This window comes from Lissotriton helveticus, chromosome 1_1, assembly GCF_964261635.1.
Source record: "Lissotriton helveticus chromosome 1_1, aLisHel1.1, whole genome shotgun sequence".
Classification (NCBI taxonomy): Eukaryota; Metazoa; Chordata; class Amphibia; order Caudata; family Salamandridae; genus Lissotriton; species Lissotriton helveticus.
In genome coordinates, this window is record NC_136057.1 from 1351273213 (window position 1) to 1351286574 (window position 13362).

At 48.2% G+C, this 13362-nt stretch overlaps 1 protein-coding gene and 1 pseudogene across 2 annotated transcripts in view; both read left to right on the forward strand.

Moving 5' to 3' along the window:
• MEI1 (meiotic double-stranded break formation protein 1) overlaps positions 1 to 13362 on the forward strand; it is a 3250839-nt gene that overhangs the window by 380640 nt on the left and 2856837 nt on the right. The window lies entirely within an intron of this gene.
• The window catches only part of LOC144802033 (uncharacterized), a 144591-nt pseudogene that overhangs the window by 1047 nt on the left and 130182 nt on the right, over positions 1 to 13362 (forward strand).

Sequence of the window (13362 nt, forward strand, 5' to 3'; positions counted from 1 at the left end):
CCTTCAATGTGACATTTGTCAGCAGATAAAGCCTTCGACTGCTACGCGTCCGCCCCAGACACAGTTGTACATTTCTAATAGACCACTTGGTTGTGTTTATTTAGATCACTGCGGTCCTTTTTCCTCAGATACTGCGTGTAAGTACATCTTAGTTGCAGTTGATTCTTGCACACACTTTGTTTGGGTATGGCCTCACCGCAGCGCTGATTCACGAACTGTCATAAGAGACTTGCGTGTCTTTGTGGAAATGTTTGCCTGTGTCACCTTCCATTTGGATCAGGGTCCAGCGTTCGCCTCTAAGGCGTACAAGGATGCCATGAGTTTATTGGGGGTCCAAGTCAAGTTTTCATCTCCATATAGACCTGAGGGTAATAGTGTTGTGGAACGAATGTACCAAGATTTAAAGCAGTCTTTGACAGCCAGGGTTATAGGTACTGGCAGGAACTGGTTAGCCCATCTCAATAGCGTACAGTTGTGCACTTAATAATCTTCCTAGAAGGTCTCTGGGTGGGCGGACAAAATGCTCTTTGGTATCAAAATGTTCGTCCCGGACCTTGAAGGTCTAGACCAGGCGGCGGCTGCTGTCCCCTTTGATGTAGATGAACATTGTTATGTTTTACAGAATCTACAAGAGACGAGAGACAGTCTTGCAAAGGAACACTTGCCCTCCACATCTGATGCTGCATTGCAGATTCCGGTAGATGGCTGGCTACCCCGAGTTGGGGAACTGGTTCAAGAGAAGATCAAAAACAAGAAACTTGGCGTGCAGGGCACAAGAACAGTAATTTTACCACCACTTCCAGGTCGTAAAGAGAAAAGGTACATCTCCATTGACAAAGTCAAATTATTTTATTTATTAATTTATTTATAGGCATATAAAAAAAAATGAAAAAACCCCAAAAAGGATTACAATTGATTTGCCAATAACATCGACAGACACATCAGATTGAGGCTGCTATACATTGTAGACTTTGCAGATTATACTCGGCAATAATCGTTGTCCCCCCCCCCCCGACATATCTAGCAGTCCCCCACAAAACGATTCATCATGTGGAATGCAATATATACATTGTCAATGCATAGCTCTCCTGACTTCCCGTTCACAGCCAGTCCACCAGTCCGTTATTTCGAAACAAGTGCGATCAGACACAGACAGTATGACATCATATCAGATAATGAGGGTCACCGAACGCTGTTGTTACCCAGTCACTCCCCTACATCATCAGTGTCAGTATGTTAGGTACCTATCTTGAGTTGCCCTCTCGCGCCACTACGGCGCGCACTTCTGCACCCTCCCCGTCTCCAAGTCAGATCGTGTGTCGTCAGTGTCCGCATCGTCCGCCACAGGCCTCCTCTCCAGGTACAGCGCCCAGTAGTTCTTCGGCCGATTATGAGGGGGCAGCAATTCGCTGTACAATCCTGTTTGTGTGCAGCAATATACCATATCCCTAGTCCACCTACTTAGTGTCGGAACGGGCCCTCTCATCCAAGTGAGTGCCACGCATCGCCTGGCCACTAGGAAGGCTATATCAACCAACCGACGAAATTCCCGCGTGATATCTTTGGAATATCCCAGTAGCGCGAGCAGAGCTTCAGGGGATAACGACAATTCAGTGACCCTGTTCACCTCTAAGTAAACCGCGTGCCAAAAGTCTGCAACTTTCGGGCAGAGCCAGGCAAGGTGTAAGAAATCTGCAGAGTGCGCCGTGCATCGTTCACAGCTGGGAGTGTCTCGTAACCCATATCTGTGCAGGCGCTCAGGGGAGTAGTATACCCTATTAAGGAATTTAAAATGCAGTAGCCGGTGTCGGCCATTGAGGGAAACTCTCCTGACGTTGGCGCAGCAATATCTCCATTTGTCCTCAGTAAGTTCGATCTCTAAATCCATCTGCCACGCTAGCCTGGGTTTAGCGTAATGCGCTGTTCTCTCCCTCAATGTGTTATGATAGAGACGTGATATAAACGCACCGGAGATTTAGCCATGACTACATAGTCATATGTCTGTACCGATGGTGGCTCCTCCATATCTTCCCCGAGCAGCTCTCTCAGTTAGCGGGACCGTGCATCCAGCAAAACACGTGTGCGCCCTGAGCGGCTCGATAATATAGTTCCAGATCAGGAGCCTGCAAGCCTCCGTCCTCATAAGGTCGGATAAGGATATCCCAAGCTACCCTGGGTTGTTTGCCGGCCCAGACCAGTCGTAATATTAGGGTATGCAGCTGCTTAAAAACGTGCTAGACAACATCATGGGGATATTGCTGAACAGGAATAAGAAGCGGGGGGGTACGATCATTTTCAATAGCGAGATGCGGCCCATTAAGGAAAGAGGAAATCCAATCCATTTCTCAACGTCGTCTTCCAATTTGGAGACAGCAACACCATAATTTTCCCTTAGGACCACCTCCGCATCCGTGTGGAGCCTTATGCCCAAATATCTGATCGAATCCGTGGACCATTGTATAGGGTAATCCGAGTCTACTCTGCTAGTGGCAGGGGTGAGAGGGAACATCACAGTTTTGTTCCAGTTCACTTTGATCCCACACAGTGACCTGAACAAGACTACCTCCCTCAGTACTCTCAATAGGTTTGTTTCCGGGTCTCGCACATAAAGTAGGGTGTCGTTCGCGTATGTGGATACTATCAGATTGTACCCAGGGAAACGGATACCACGGTGCCCATGGTACTCCCGCAGGGCGCACGCGAGGGGCTCCGCCACTAGGGCGTAAAGGAGAGGGGAGAGGGGGCAGCCCTGTCTGGTACCGCTCCCAATACCGAAGGGTTCCGACGTAAACGATCCTATGCGGACACGCGCTGTTGGTGATGTGTATAGCGTGTTCAGCAGTTGTATGAACAGTTCCCCAACACCCATGCGTTGCAGCACCGCGCGTAGGAAAGGCCATTCGACAGAATCAAACGCCTTTTCCATATCCAAGAATACTGCTTCTGCCGGCACCTCCTGTCTCGTATGCTGGAATGCTGCAAACAATGTTTGCAAATTATAGGTCAAAGTACGGCTGGGAACAAATCCCGCCTGTTCGGGGGCAACAAGAGTCGGTATCAGTGGACTAATACGATTCGCAATTATTTTTGCAAAGATCTTGGCATCCACGTTAATTAGAGATAGCGGTCGATAGGAGGCACAGTCCTCCGGAGGTTTACCCGGTTTTAGGAGAGCTACAATGACTGCTTCACGCATTTTCGGGGGCATCCGCCCGTCTTCTGCGATCTGTTCAACAAGCTTCAGCAGCTTAGGGAGCAATAGCTCGGAGAACGTCTTATAGAACGAGGCTGGAAAACCATCGCTACCCGTAGCGCTACATGCCCTCATAGATGACAACGCACAGACAATCTCTTCCCTCTCGAACGGGCGCGCCAGGAATTCACGGGGAGTGTTGGTGAGCCAAGGCAATTGAATATGTGTCAAATAATCCATGATGCGTTCATCCGACATCGGGCCCCTTGAGGCGTACAGTGCAGCATAGTATTCACGAAAACGGGCCACCGCCGCTGCATCGTCCATCTCTTCACCAGTGAGAGGGGAGCTCAGGGCTGACATCGTTGCATTTTGTCTGCGTTGTTTAGCCATCTTGGCCAGGACCGCACCCGGGCGTTCACTCTCACCATAAGATCTGGCAATAGTATATTTCCCAAGATGCTTTACCTCAGCATCTGCCTCTTCGTTATATTCTCGAATTGTTTGCGCTAGTTCCTGCGTCAGGTCAACACTCGGATCCAGAAGCCGACGCTTTTCGATGTCTTTAAGTCTGCGCTCTAACAGCGACAGTCGGTCTCGGATAGATTTGAGTACTCCAGCGTGTTTAGAAATAAGGACACCACGGATATACGCATTAAAGGTCTCCCACACCGTAAGGAATGATCTACTGAGCCCTCGTTTCTGTATTGCGGTAGCCACCTCCTCGTGAAAAGTGTCATCAAGCAACGCGTATGGAGGTAGTCGCCAGGATAAAGGCGGCGGTCGGCACGCCTGGGCGCTGAGGGCAACCAGCACTGGGAAGTGGTCTGAATAAGTACGTGGTAGTGTCTTACACGCCTGTACCCTGGAGAGGAGATGCGCAGAGAGGAGCCAGTAATCGATGCGGGTGTGTATGTCATGTTGTGACGAGTAGTGTGTACCCCCCTTGTGGCGGGTATTTAGTCCTCCAAACGTCCTGTAGCCCCAATCTAGTCATCTCAGCGTCAAGGATGCGAGAGGAGGCCGAAGGGCGTCTGCTAGGTCCGTCCGATCGGTCCAGGGCAGAGATCCTTGTCAAGTTTAGGTCTCCACCCCACAGGATTTGTCCCTCACCCAGATCGCTAATTTTACACCCTAGAGTTACATAAAAAGAGGGGCAGTCGAAGTTGGGGCCATAAGTGTTGATCACGTGGAATATCATGCCTTTACCGGTACATTTCGTAATCACGTATCTCCCTTCAGGGTCCTTAGCAATCGGCTGAAGTGTAATAGGGGACCTCGGATTCACCCAAGTCAGCACTCCCCTGGCGCTCGAGGTGAAGCCAGCGGCGTGGGCGCGGTTATGGAGACCCCTGTAACGTAATGTCGAGCTGTCTGTCCGCATGTGGGTCCCTTGCAACAGTGCAATGTCAACCGCATGCCTCGAAAGGTACTGAAGGACCTTGCGGACCTTCCTGTGGTCGTTCAGCCCCCTAACGTTCCAAGTCAACAAAATGATAGTGTCACCGTCTTGTGGTCGTTGTATCATGACAGGGGACGGCGGGCAAGGAGGGTTCATGTCATCGCCGCTCAAGGGACTGGCCATAGTGTGGGTAGTTTGGACGCATGTCAGCAAGCGCTGCACAACTTGCCATAGAGCAACGCATGTATCGGTCAACCTTACTGCCAAAAAAAGTTACTGGTACATCCTTAACAAATATGCATTCAATCAATTGCATAAACATCAACAAGACGAAATCCTGCAACAGTGCCCTTCCCCCCACCCACGCATGCCCAATCCCAACATGGTCACGCTCCTAATTCCCGCTTCCCACGTCCCTCCTTCCCGTTCCCAACCCACCCAGAAATTTCCCCACCGCCCTCCACCCCGCCACCCGCATCCTTGATCCAAATCCAGAAACAAACAATGTTAACTGTACTAGAAAGAAAAATCCACCTCAATATGGAAGGCAGACAAAGAGGGTGTTCAACACTCAGGGGCGTAGGTAGCCTGCTCTTAAAGAGTCCGTGATAACAGATGAGAAATAAACTCTCCGCCTAGCTCTGCCCCTCCGCCCAAACAGATCAAGTATAATCGGTGCCCTCTGGAATGTTCAGTATGTGTCCAGCATCAGTTATGAGCGCTACCTATTTGCCGTGGCTGTCTTAACTCACTGTTTGACCACTTCTCTACATGCAGTATGTGACATGAGCATATGTACCCATAATGGGTGACTGACTACCAAATTTCCATCTGTAGTAGGGTCTTAGTTGGACTATATATGGTACAAAAAAAGGCATATAATTCACACGTTGATAAAACTCAATCACATACCCAAATAGTGAAAATGAGAACGTCCCCCCCCCCCAAATAACTCCCAACTCACTGTTACTCTGCGGTTCCTCAGGTGACCATCATATAGCCTCTATGTTGCCAAGGTACTGTCCCGCTACTGTAAGGCAACGCCAGAGGCTTACAGAAAAATATCAAGACATACCGCAGTCGCTGCGGTTAACTTATACATTTGTGAGTGGGTCTTGGAGTCAGTCTTGTTCGACCATGGGTCCTCCAGAGCCTCCTTCGATGGTTCCTCTTCTGCAAATCAGTGTCGGTTCTTCCTCCAGTCTTTCATAGCTTTCTGAAGTGCTTTTGGATCTGTGAATATTGTAGACCTCCCCTGCCTGTTGATCTGCAATTTTTCTGGGTAAAGCATTGCGTAGTCGACCCCGAGCTCTCTCAGTTGGCGCTTCATGGGGACAAATTGGCGCCGTGCCTCCTGTACTCTGGCCGTGAAGTCGGGAAACAGGGAAATAGTGCTCCCCTCGTACTGTAGAGGTTGCTTCTCTCTGTCCAGCTTTAGAGCAACATCATGGTCCCTGTAATTCAATAGTTTTGCTACAATTGGGCGAGGTGGGGACCCTGGCTTTGGTCTCGGGCCTAACGTACGGTGCGCTCTCTCCACCACGAACAATCCGGAAAATGCAGATTCACCTAATAATTTCTTTAGGCGGGCCTCCAGGAAGAGTTCCATGTTGCCGGTAGGAGTACTTTCCGGCAGGCCAGTTATGCGTATATTACATCTTCGTGATCTCGCTTCCAAATCCTCTGCCTTATCCTGCAGTAGTTGGATCACTTTACCTAGCTGTTTGTGCTCTGTGTCCATGGTCGTTTGGGCCTCCTCTACCTCGCCAATGCGTCGCTCTGAAATGTCCAAGCGTTCGGCATGCTTATCTAGCCGATCCGCCATGCGGTCCATGCGATATGTTAATGCGTCCATCTTTGTGCCCAGAGACGCAATGCTGCCCTGTAAATTTTTTTCCACGCAAGCAATATGTGGCCTAGATCCGGCTCGGTATCCTCACCCCCTGTTGCTTTTTCTAGTCCAGCATCCTCTTCATGGGGCGGGTTATCCGTGGTTTTTGGCTTTTTGCTGGTGTCAAATGATATCTTAGGTTGTGTTCTATCAGGGTGACCCATCTCGATTTTCTGGGGTCGCACCACCACCTCCAGCTGCGCCCGAGCCGCGTTTCACTCAATCTTTATGTCCAGCTGCAGCGTCAATGATGCGTGTTATCTATGCCGTGCCACTAGTATAAAGCGTACAGAGACGTTTACGTTGCCATGGCTGGTCGTGTCTGCAGCAATCCCTGGGCGTTAAATGGCGGTCAGAGCAGTAACCCGCCTGTCCCCTTCAGCTCGAGAGCACGCGGTCCACAGGGCATGTATTAGGAGTGTCCGCTAATTCAATATTCGCGCCGGAGTCGCGCTAGAGTCAAGCTCGTCTGCGCTCGTCCGCGAGCGTCCGGGGCTAGGGGCGAAGGACTTTGTTGGTCCTTTAGTGTATACATCCGCTGACTTACTAGCGTTGCAGCCTACCATCATGATGTGCCCCCCCGTACCCCTCAACACGGTGAAACGGACATTTCGCCTAGGCATTTCCAATCCTATCAATCTAGCTACGGACCCTGCCTCTAATTATGCGGTTTCGGAAAGTACGCCAGGTACTTCCTGTAATTTTAAATGTGTTTATTTAAACACCCGTTCTATGACCAAACATCAGACAGACATTTTTTTGTTACTATCTGATACTAAACCGGATTTACTCCTGTTGACCGAGACATGGCTTACACCGGATTCATTACCGGACATCTTAGCTGCCTTGCCTGCTGATTATTACATCATTTCTGTGTTACGACCGGCAGGTAAAATTGGGGGCGGGGTGGCCATTATTTCCAATAAGAAACACCAACTTAGACAACTCCCCTCCTTAGATATACCTAATGTGGAGAATATTGTTGCCAAATTGGATACTGTTAACGGGACACTTGTGGTGGTTTTATTATACCGCCCGCCCCAAACTATGGCTATGTTTCCTGCCATTTTTGCGGAGCAACTGGCCATGCTAGCCACCAATAATTCTAAATTACTCCTGATCGGGGATTTAAATCTCTGGTTTGATAACATACTATTAGATCCCCAAGCAGCCGAGACAAGGGACCTTTTGAGTGACCTGAATTTAATACAATATATAGATACTCAAACCCATCAAAAGGGCCACAGTCTCGATCAAATTTGGTCACTGAATTTACCTATTGATTTTATTGATATTAAACCTTGTAGCTGGTCTGATCATTTTACCATTAGTTTCTCATTTTGTGTTGTGAAAGCTCTTCAATTTAAGCTGAAGGCTACCAGTTTGACTCGGAAATGGTCCTCGTTGGACATGTCAGCTTTTTTAAATTTGTTAAAGTCTACTCTGCCAGAGCAGAGCTTAGATGTGGAGATAGCCGATTGTAGGCTTCAAGAATGGCTAAACTCGGCCATTAACGTCTGTGTCCCCCTCACTCGCTTTGATAACTCACGCGGCGCGGACGCACATAAGTGGTTCACACCGGAGTTGAGGAAATTAAAACTTGAAGTGAGGCAGCAAGAGAGAACATGGCGTATTAATTATTGTCCTCAAGCAAGGATCGCATATTGTTTAATTCGTAAAGCCTACCAAAAGACGTTGCACACTCACAAAACTGATTATTTCTCTTCTAAAATACTTAACGCGACTAATAAGTCGAAAGAAATTTTCAGGATTGTGACTGAGTTGTGCAATGATGAGAGAACTTCTCCCCCGGTTGTCCCCTCACAATTGCTCTGCAACTCGCTGAATGACTATTTTAATGATAAAATAGTGTTGATTAAGGATACTCTATCCAAGCTTCCAGTTTGTGTCCCGATAGATGATACCTTTTTAAACCCCCTTACTTTGCATTCCTTCCCCTTAATCACTGATCAAATCCTTCAAAATTTGCTCACTAGAGTTAAATCAGGATCTCCTCAGGATGTCTGCCCTCCCCAAGTAATGAGAGAAATTGGTCGGGCATTCCCAAATAGCCTGATCCCTCTGCTTAATAATTCCCTCATGTCAGGGAATGTTCCTAAAAGTTTTAAACAGGCCTTATTGATCCCTTTAAAAAAGAAACCTGGCATCGACTCCTCAGACCTTTCAAATTACAGACCAATATCGCTACTGCCTTATTTATCCAAAATATTGGAGGCTCATGTGACCAATTGCCTATCAAGTTTTGTGGAAGCCTCTGGCTATTTACAACCTAACCAGGCAGGTTTCCGGCCTGGTCATTCTACTGAGGCAGTGATATTGGCCGTCCAGAATACCTTATGGTCTAATGCTGACAGGGACTTGCACCAGGCCTTGGTGTTATTGGACCTGTCTGCCGCGTTCGACACGGTTGACTATACCATCTTGGTCAACCGTGTCGAACAGGCCGGGCTTCGAGACTCTGCCTTGGCCTGGCTCAAGTCCTTTATTTCAGAACGCACCCAGTCGGTTCGACTGGGTTCTTTCACAGCCCCATAAAACATTTCCTTTTGTGGGGTTCCTCAAGGATCTTCCTTGTCCCCTTTATTATTTAATTTGTATATGCGGCCTCTTTTGTTCTCCCTACGAGAGTTTAAGGTTGATGTATACAATTATGCAGACGACCTGCAGTTGGTTTTTGTGCTAAATTCACACAATGCGGCCGAGGACTTTCGAGCAACTATGTCTTTTATCCAGAGGTGGATGTCTCTAAACCACCTTAAGTTAAATCCGGGAAAAACGGAGCTCATTCTACCTGGGAAGAGTGAGATCAGTTGGAGTCCCTGTTTTTGGCCGTCGGACATGGGCTCGCCTCCAAAAAAATCCCGTACAGTAAAAAGTTTGGGAGTGACTCTTAGTGAGGATCTTACCTTGGAAAGTCAAATCGGAACAGTGGTCTCCTCGGGGTTTTTTCAACTGAGGAAGATTAAGAAAATAGCACATCTCCTCACAGGTTTGGCCTTAATTCAGACAGTTAGTGCTCTAGTCCTGTCTCATATCGATTTTTCTAATGGCCTCTATCTGGGGGCGCCTATTGGCCAACTTAAAAGATTGCAATACTTGCAAAATCAAGCTGCGAGACTTATTTGCAAAGTCCCGAAGTGGGAATCGATTAGACATGGACTAGAGACTTTGCACTGGCTGCCTGTGGAACAGAGAGCTACATTCAAGGTGGGCTGTATTGTGTTCAAGGCTTTGGAGGGTAAGGGCCCCATGTTCCTTAGACAACTGCTGCGTAAATATAAACCCTTACGCAGCTTGAGATCAACCCACAAAGACCTACTTGAGGTCCCTCGTTTCAAAAAGAAACGACAAGGAGGTAGCAGTTTTCAATTTTTAGCTGCTTCATTGTGGAACTCCCTCCCTTTGACCCTGCGACACAGTAAGGACCTCCTTGCCTTTAGGAAGGCATTTAAAACTTTTCTTTTTTCTCAGGCTTATTGTAAATAGTTGTCGCAGGGTTTCTGTTCTCACACAGAACTGTGCACAGAGGAGTGGAACCTCGGCAAATTAGGGTGTCCCAAAACTCACCTTAGCAACCAACTCACCCCATACCGAGCTAGCTACAGTGTCTCATTGGACATATCAAACTCCCAATGTTTAGACAAACCAGAACATGAACTTACAGTACCTCAGGGTACGTGGGACTCATGAACACTCTTTCGTTATATTATCATTACAAACCAGAACATGGAGTAAAGAAGACACATGTGCATTTGAAATGTTTATTTACTAATGCCGTCTTCTCAGGCGCAGTATCTTAGATAATACAAGTATACTTATTATCAGTAGCAAAATTATCAGCATAGTTACTAAGACATAAAAAGCGAATGGTGACAGCATGTTAACATACTGTAATGAATAAGAGTTAACAACACTTATATCTCACCCTCCCTAACACATATATTATATTATTAGCTAAGAAGGTCTCTTTGGGTTGTTTCAGGGCGGGCCCATACCTTAGTGTCCTAGCATGAAGGAATCACATCAGCATACACCAGCTCTCTCTGCATGTGCACCGCATCAAGTGTGTTCTATGTGCCTCGTGCAAAGCAATATCAATCCCGCCTGAAGCCAGAGTTGGCAAAGGCTGCACTTGTGTTATGACTATGAAGGCGTGGAGATCAGACCTCATAACAATTCCATATCGTGTTGTTCCTGAAACTTCAGCACTCTTCGTGCAGACATAGTTTATTAAGCAAAGCTGATATCAGAGCAATAACATATTATTCTCACATACACCACGGCAAACTACTAGGTTGAAAGCTAAGTCAACAATTAAGTGTCGTGTGCAGAAGTTGCAAGAAAGAAAAATGGCGTTTAAACCTCAAATGTACCTATGCTAACTTAACACGATATAAGGATATACAGGAGCTATATGACATAGTGATTATATGTCTTTTATGTACTGTTATGTTTGATTCTCTCACCAGCGCCAAGAAGCCTTTGGGCGTATGTGCGCTTAACAAATAATAAATAACATACCATAACATAACAATATTCAAGGAGCGTGGAGGGGAATGATATTTCACCACCCGCCAGGCCGGCCCGACTGCAGGCAGCGTATGGGTGTACTCTTTGTCCCCGGGTGCACTTCCCTCGTTTAAAAAAATTGCGTCACAAGAAGGTCACTTATCATGGGCCAGATCACAGACCCCTTGTGTGTCCAGTCAGCACTGTCACAGTGGTGCTCTAGTCCGACGTTGGAGAGGGTGGGGAGGGCAAAGCGGAGGGTCCAGACCTCGGGCGATCTTCTCCCTCTGTATCAGTGCGCCCCGGGGGTTACTCTGGCAGGCAGCAGCACGCTATCGGGGACCAGTGGGGGTAAGGATTGTAGCTACCCCGGCGTGTGCAAGCGTAAGGGTTTACACTTTGTCCCCAGGTGCTCTTTCCTCGTTGCAAAATGGCGTCACAGGGGGTGCACTAACATGGGCTGGGTCCCAGACCCCTTGTGTGACCAGTCAGCCCTGTTAACCCGGTCTTGACCTACAAACAGTACCTTATGTCCCTATGAATCACCTACGAGGTGTTAGGGGGGTAGCCCTGTCCTGTCTCTTCCTGTCGCGGACGGGCGCGGGACGGGCCCGCCCTTGGCCCGGGCACGCCCGCGCGCGACCTGCGCAGTGGGTGGCGCTATGTTCTTTTAAGCGCCTCCAGGCGCTTCCTGATGGTGTCGTGGAGTGCGCAGCCCTGGGGCACTTAGGAAATGTAGTGCGGGATCGCACTTCCCGGTCCTCGGCCCTCAGTCACAAGGGTCCTGCCAAGGGCTGCTTGACCCAACGTGATTCTACAAATAACAATCCCGCGCTGCGGGAGGCGCTATGTTCTTTTAAGCGCCTCCAGGTGCTTCCTGATGGTGTCGCGGAGTGCGCGGCCCTGGGGCACTTGGGAAATGTAGTGCGGGATCGCACTTCCTGGTCCTCGCTCACGGTCCTCGGCCCTCAGTCACAAGGGTCCTGCCAAGAGCTGCTTGCCCCAACGTGATTCTACAAATAACAATCCCGCGCTGCGGGAGGCGCTATGTTCTTTTAAGCGCCTCCAGGCGCTTCCTGATGGTGTCGCGAAGTGCGCGGCCCTGGGGCATTTGGGAAATGTAGTGCGGGATCGCACTTCCTGGTCCTCGCTCCCGGTCCTCGGCCCTCAGTCACAAGGGTCCTGCCAAGGGCTCTTGCCCCAACTAGATTCTACAAATAACATGTTAATACAATATGGGAGGATCCTTCCTGGGATGGCGCATCAACCAAGCTAGTTTCCTGCTTGTACTCTCTCCTTATCCATTTCGTCCCCCCAAAGTGTATTTCCCTATTTGTTAATCTCTGTCAAAACATTTTAATCTGAGTTCACGGCATGGCGTGTCTCCACTGTTAGTAGCTTGGTTTCTAGTAGCGGCAGTATTTGTGTTCTGTTGGATTTGAGTACACCACTCTGCTTCGATATGACCACAAAGGTCTCCCAGATAGTATTGTGGCTCTAGACTGGTCCTATATTGGTGACATAGAATTCCTCAGTGTTGGAGTGCAGCTCCTCCCAAACCAGAAGGGCACAGATACTAATCTCCAGCCTCGATCTTTTGACACCTAAATTGCGTGAGGAGTATTGATTGATGCGTGAGTGGTTGGAGGGGGTCCTTGCAGAAATGAGATAGAATGTTCCCTGTGGACAATAGTTTCTGGGCATCAACCAACACAAATCTGAGCTGTGAACGGAAGAATAGAAAAAGTATACTTTTCTCCTGAGCTCTGTGTTCTCCAACTATTCACAAGGTCATCACTTCCATGTTCTGCTTCAAAGCCCCTACCACTCTGGGAGATTGCTGTGTGTGGAGTTTTATGATTTATTCTGTCCATGAATTCTTGGCACGCAGTTACATCGAAGATAACCCGAGTTGTCCTCTGATGGTGCTAGAGGCTCCGGTTATTGAGGAACATGTATGTTCCTTCCCATTGCTGAATTGGATGGCTGAAATGTTTTCAGATGAGAACAATAACTTCCTATTAGAGGCTGTTGCGACGTACTGTGCATATACCCTGTTGGAGTAAGATGTGTTTTCACTTCTCTCTCTTTCATTGCCGAGGTCACAGGTTGAACATCGTATTTTTTTATTTTTTTGTCGTCTTCATTTTTTCCCCAGGCCTATTGACTTCCCTATGCCCGTGGAACTGATTTTTGATTTGAGGTGTTTTTTAAAGTTTGGAGTTTGCTCCCGTTTTTTCACTGTGGCAATTTGAACTTGGTTCTGACTCTTGTTCTTGAACTCTGCTTTCCAAATTTGCCCCCTTCTTATCCGTGCTCCGATCAAGGGAGGGTGTCGTGGGGCTA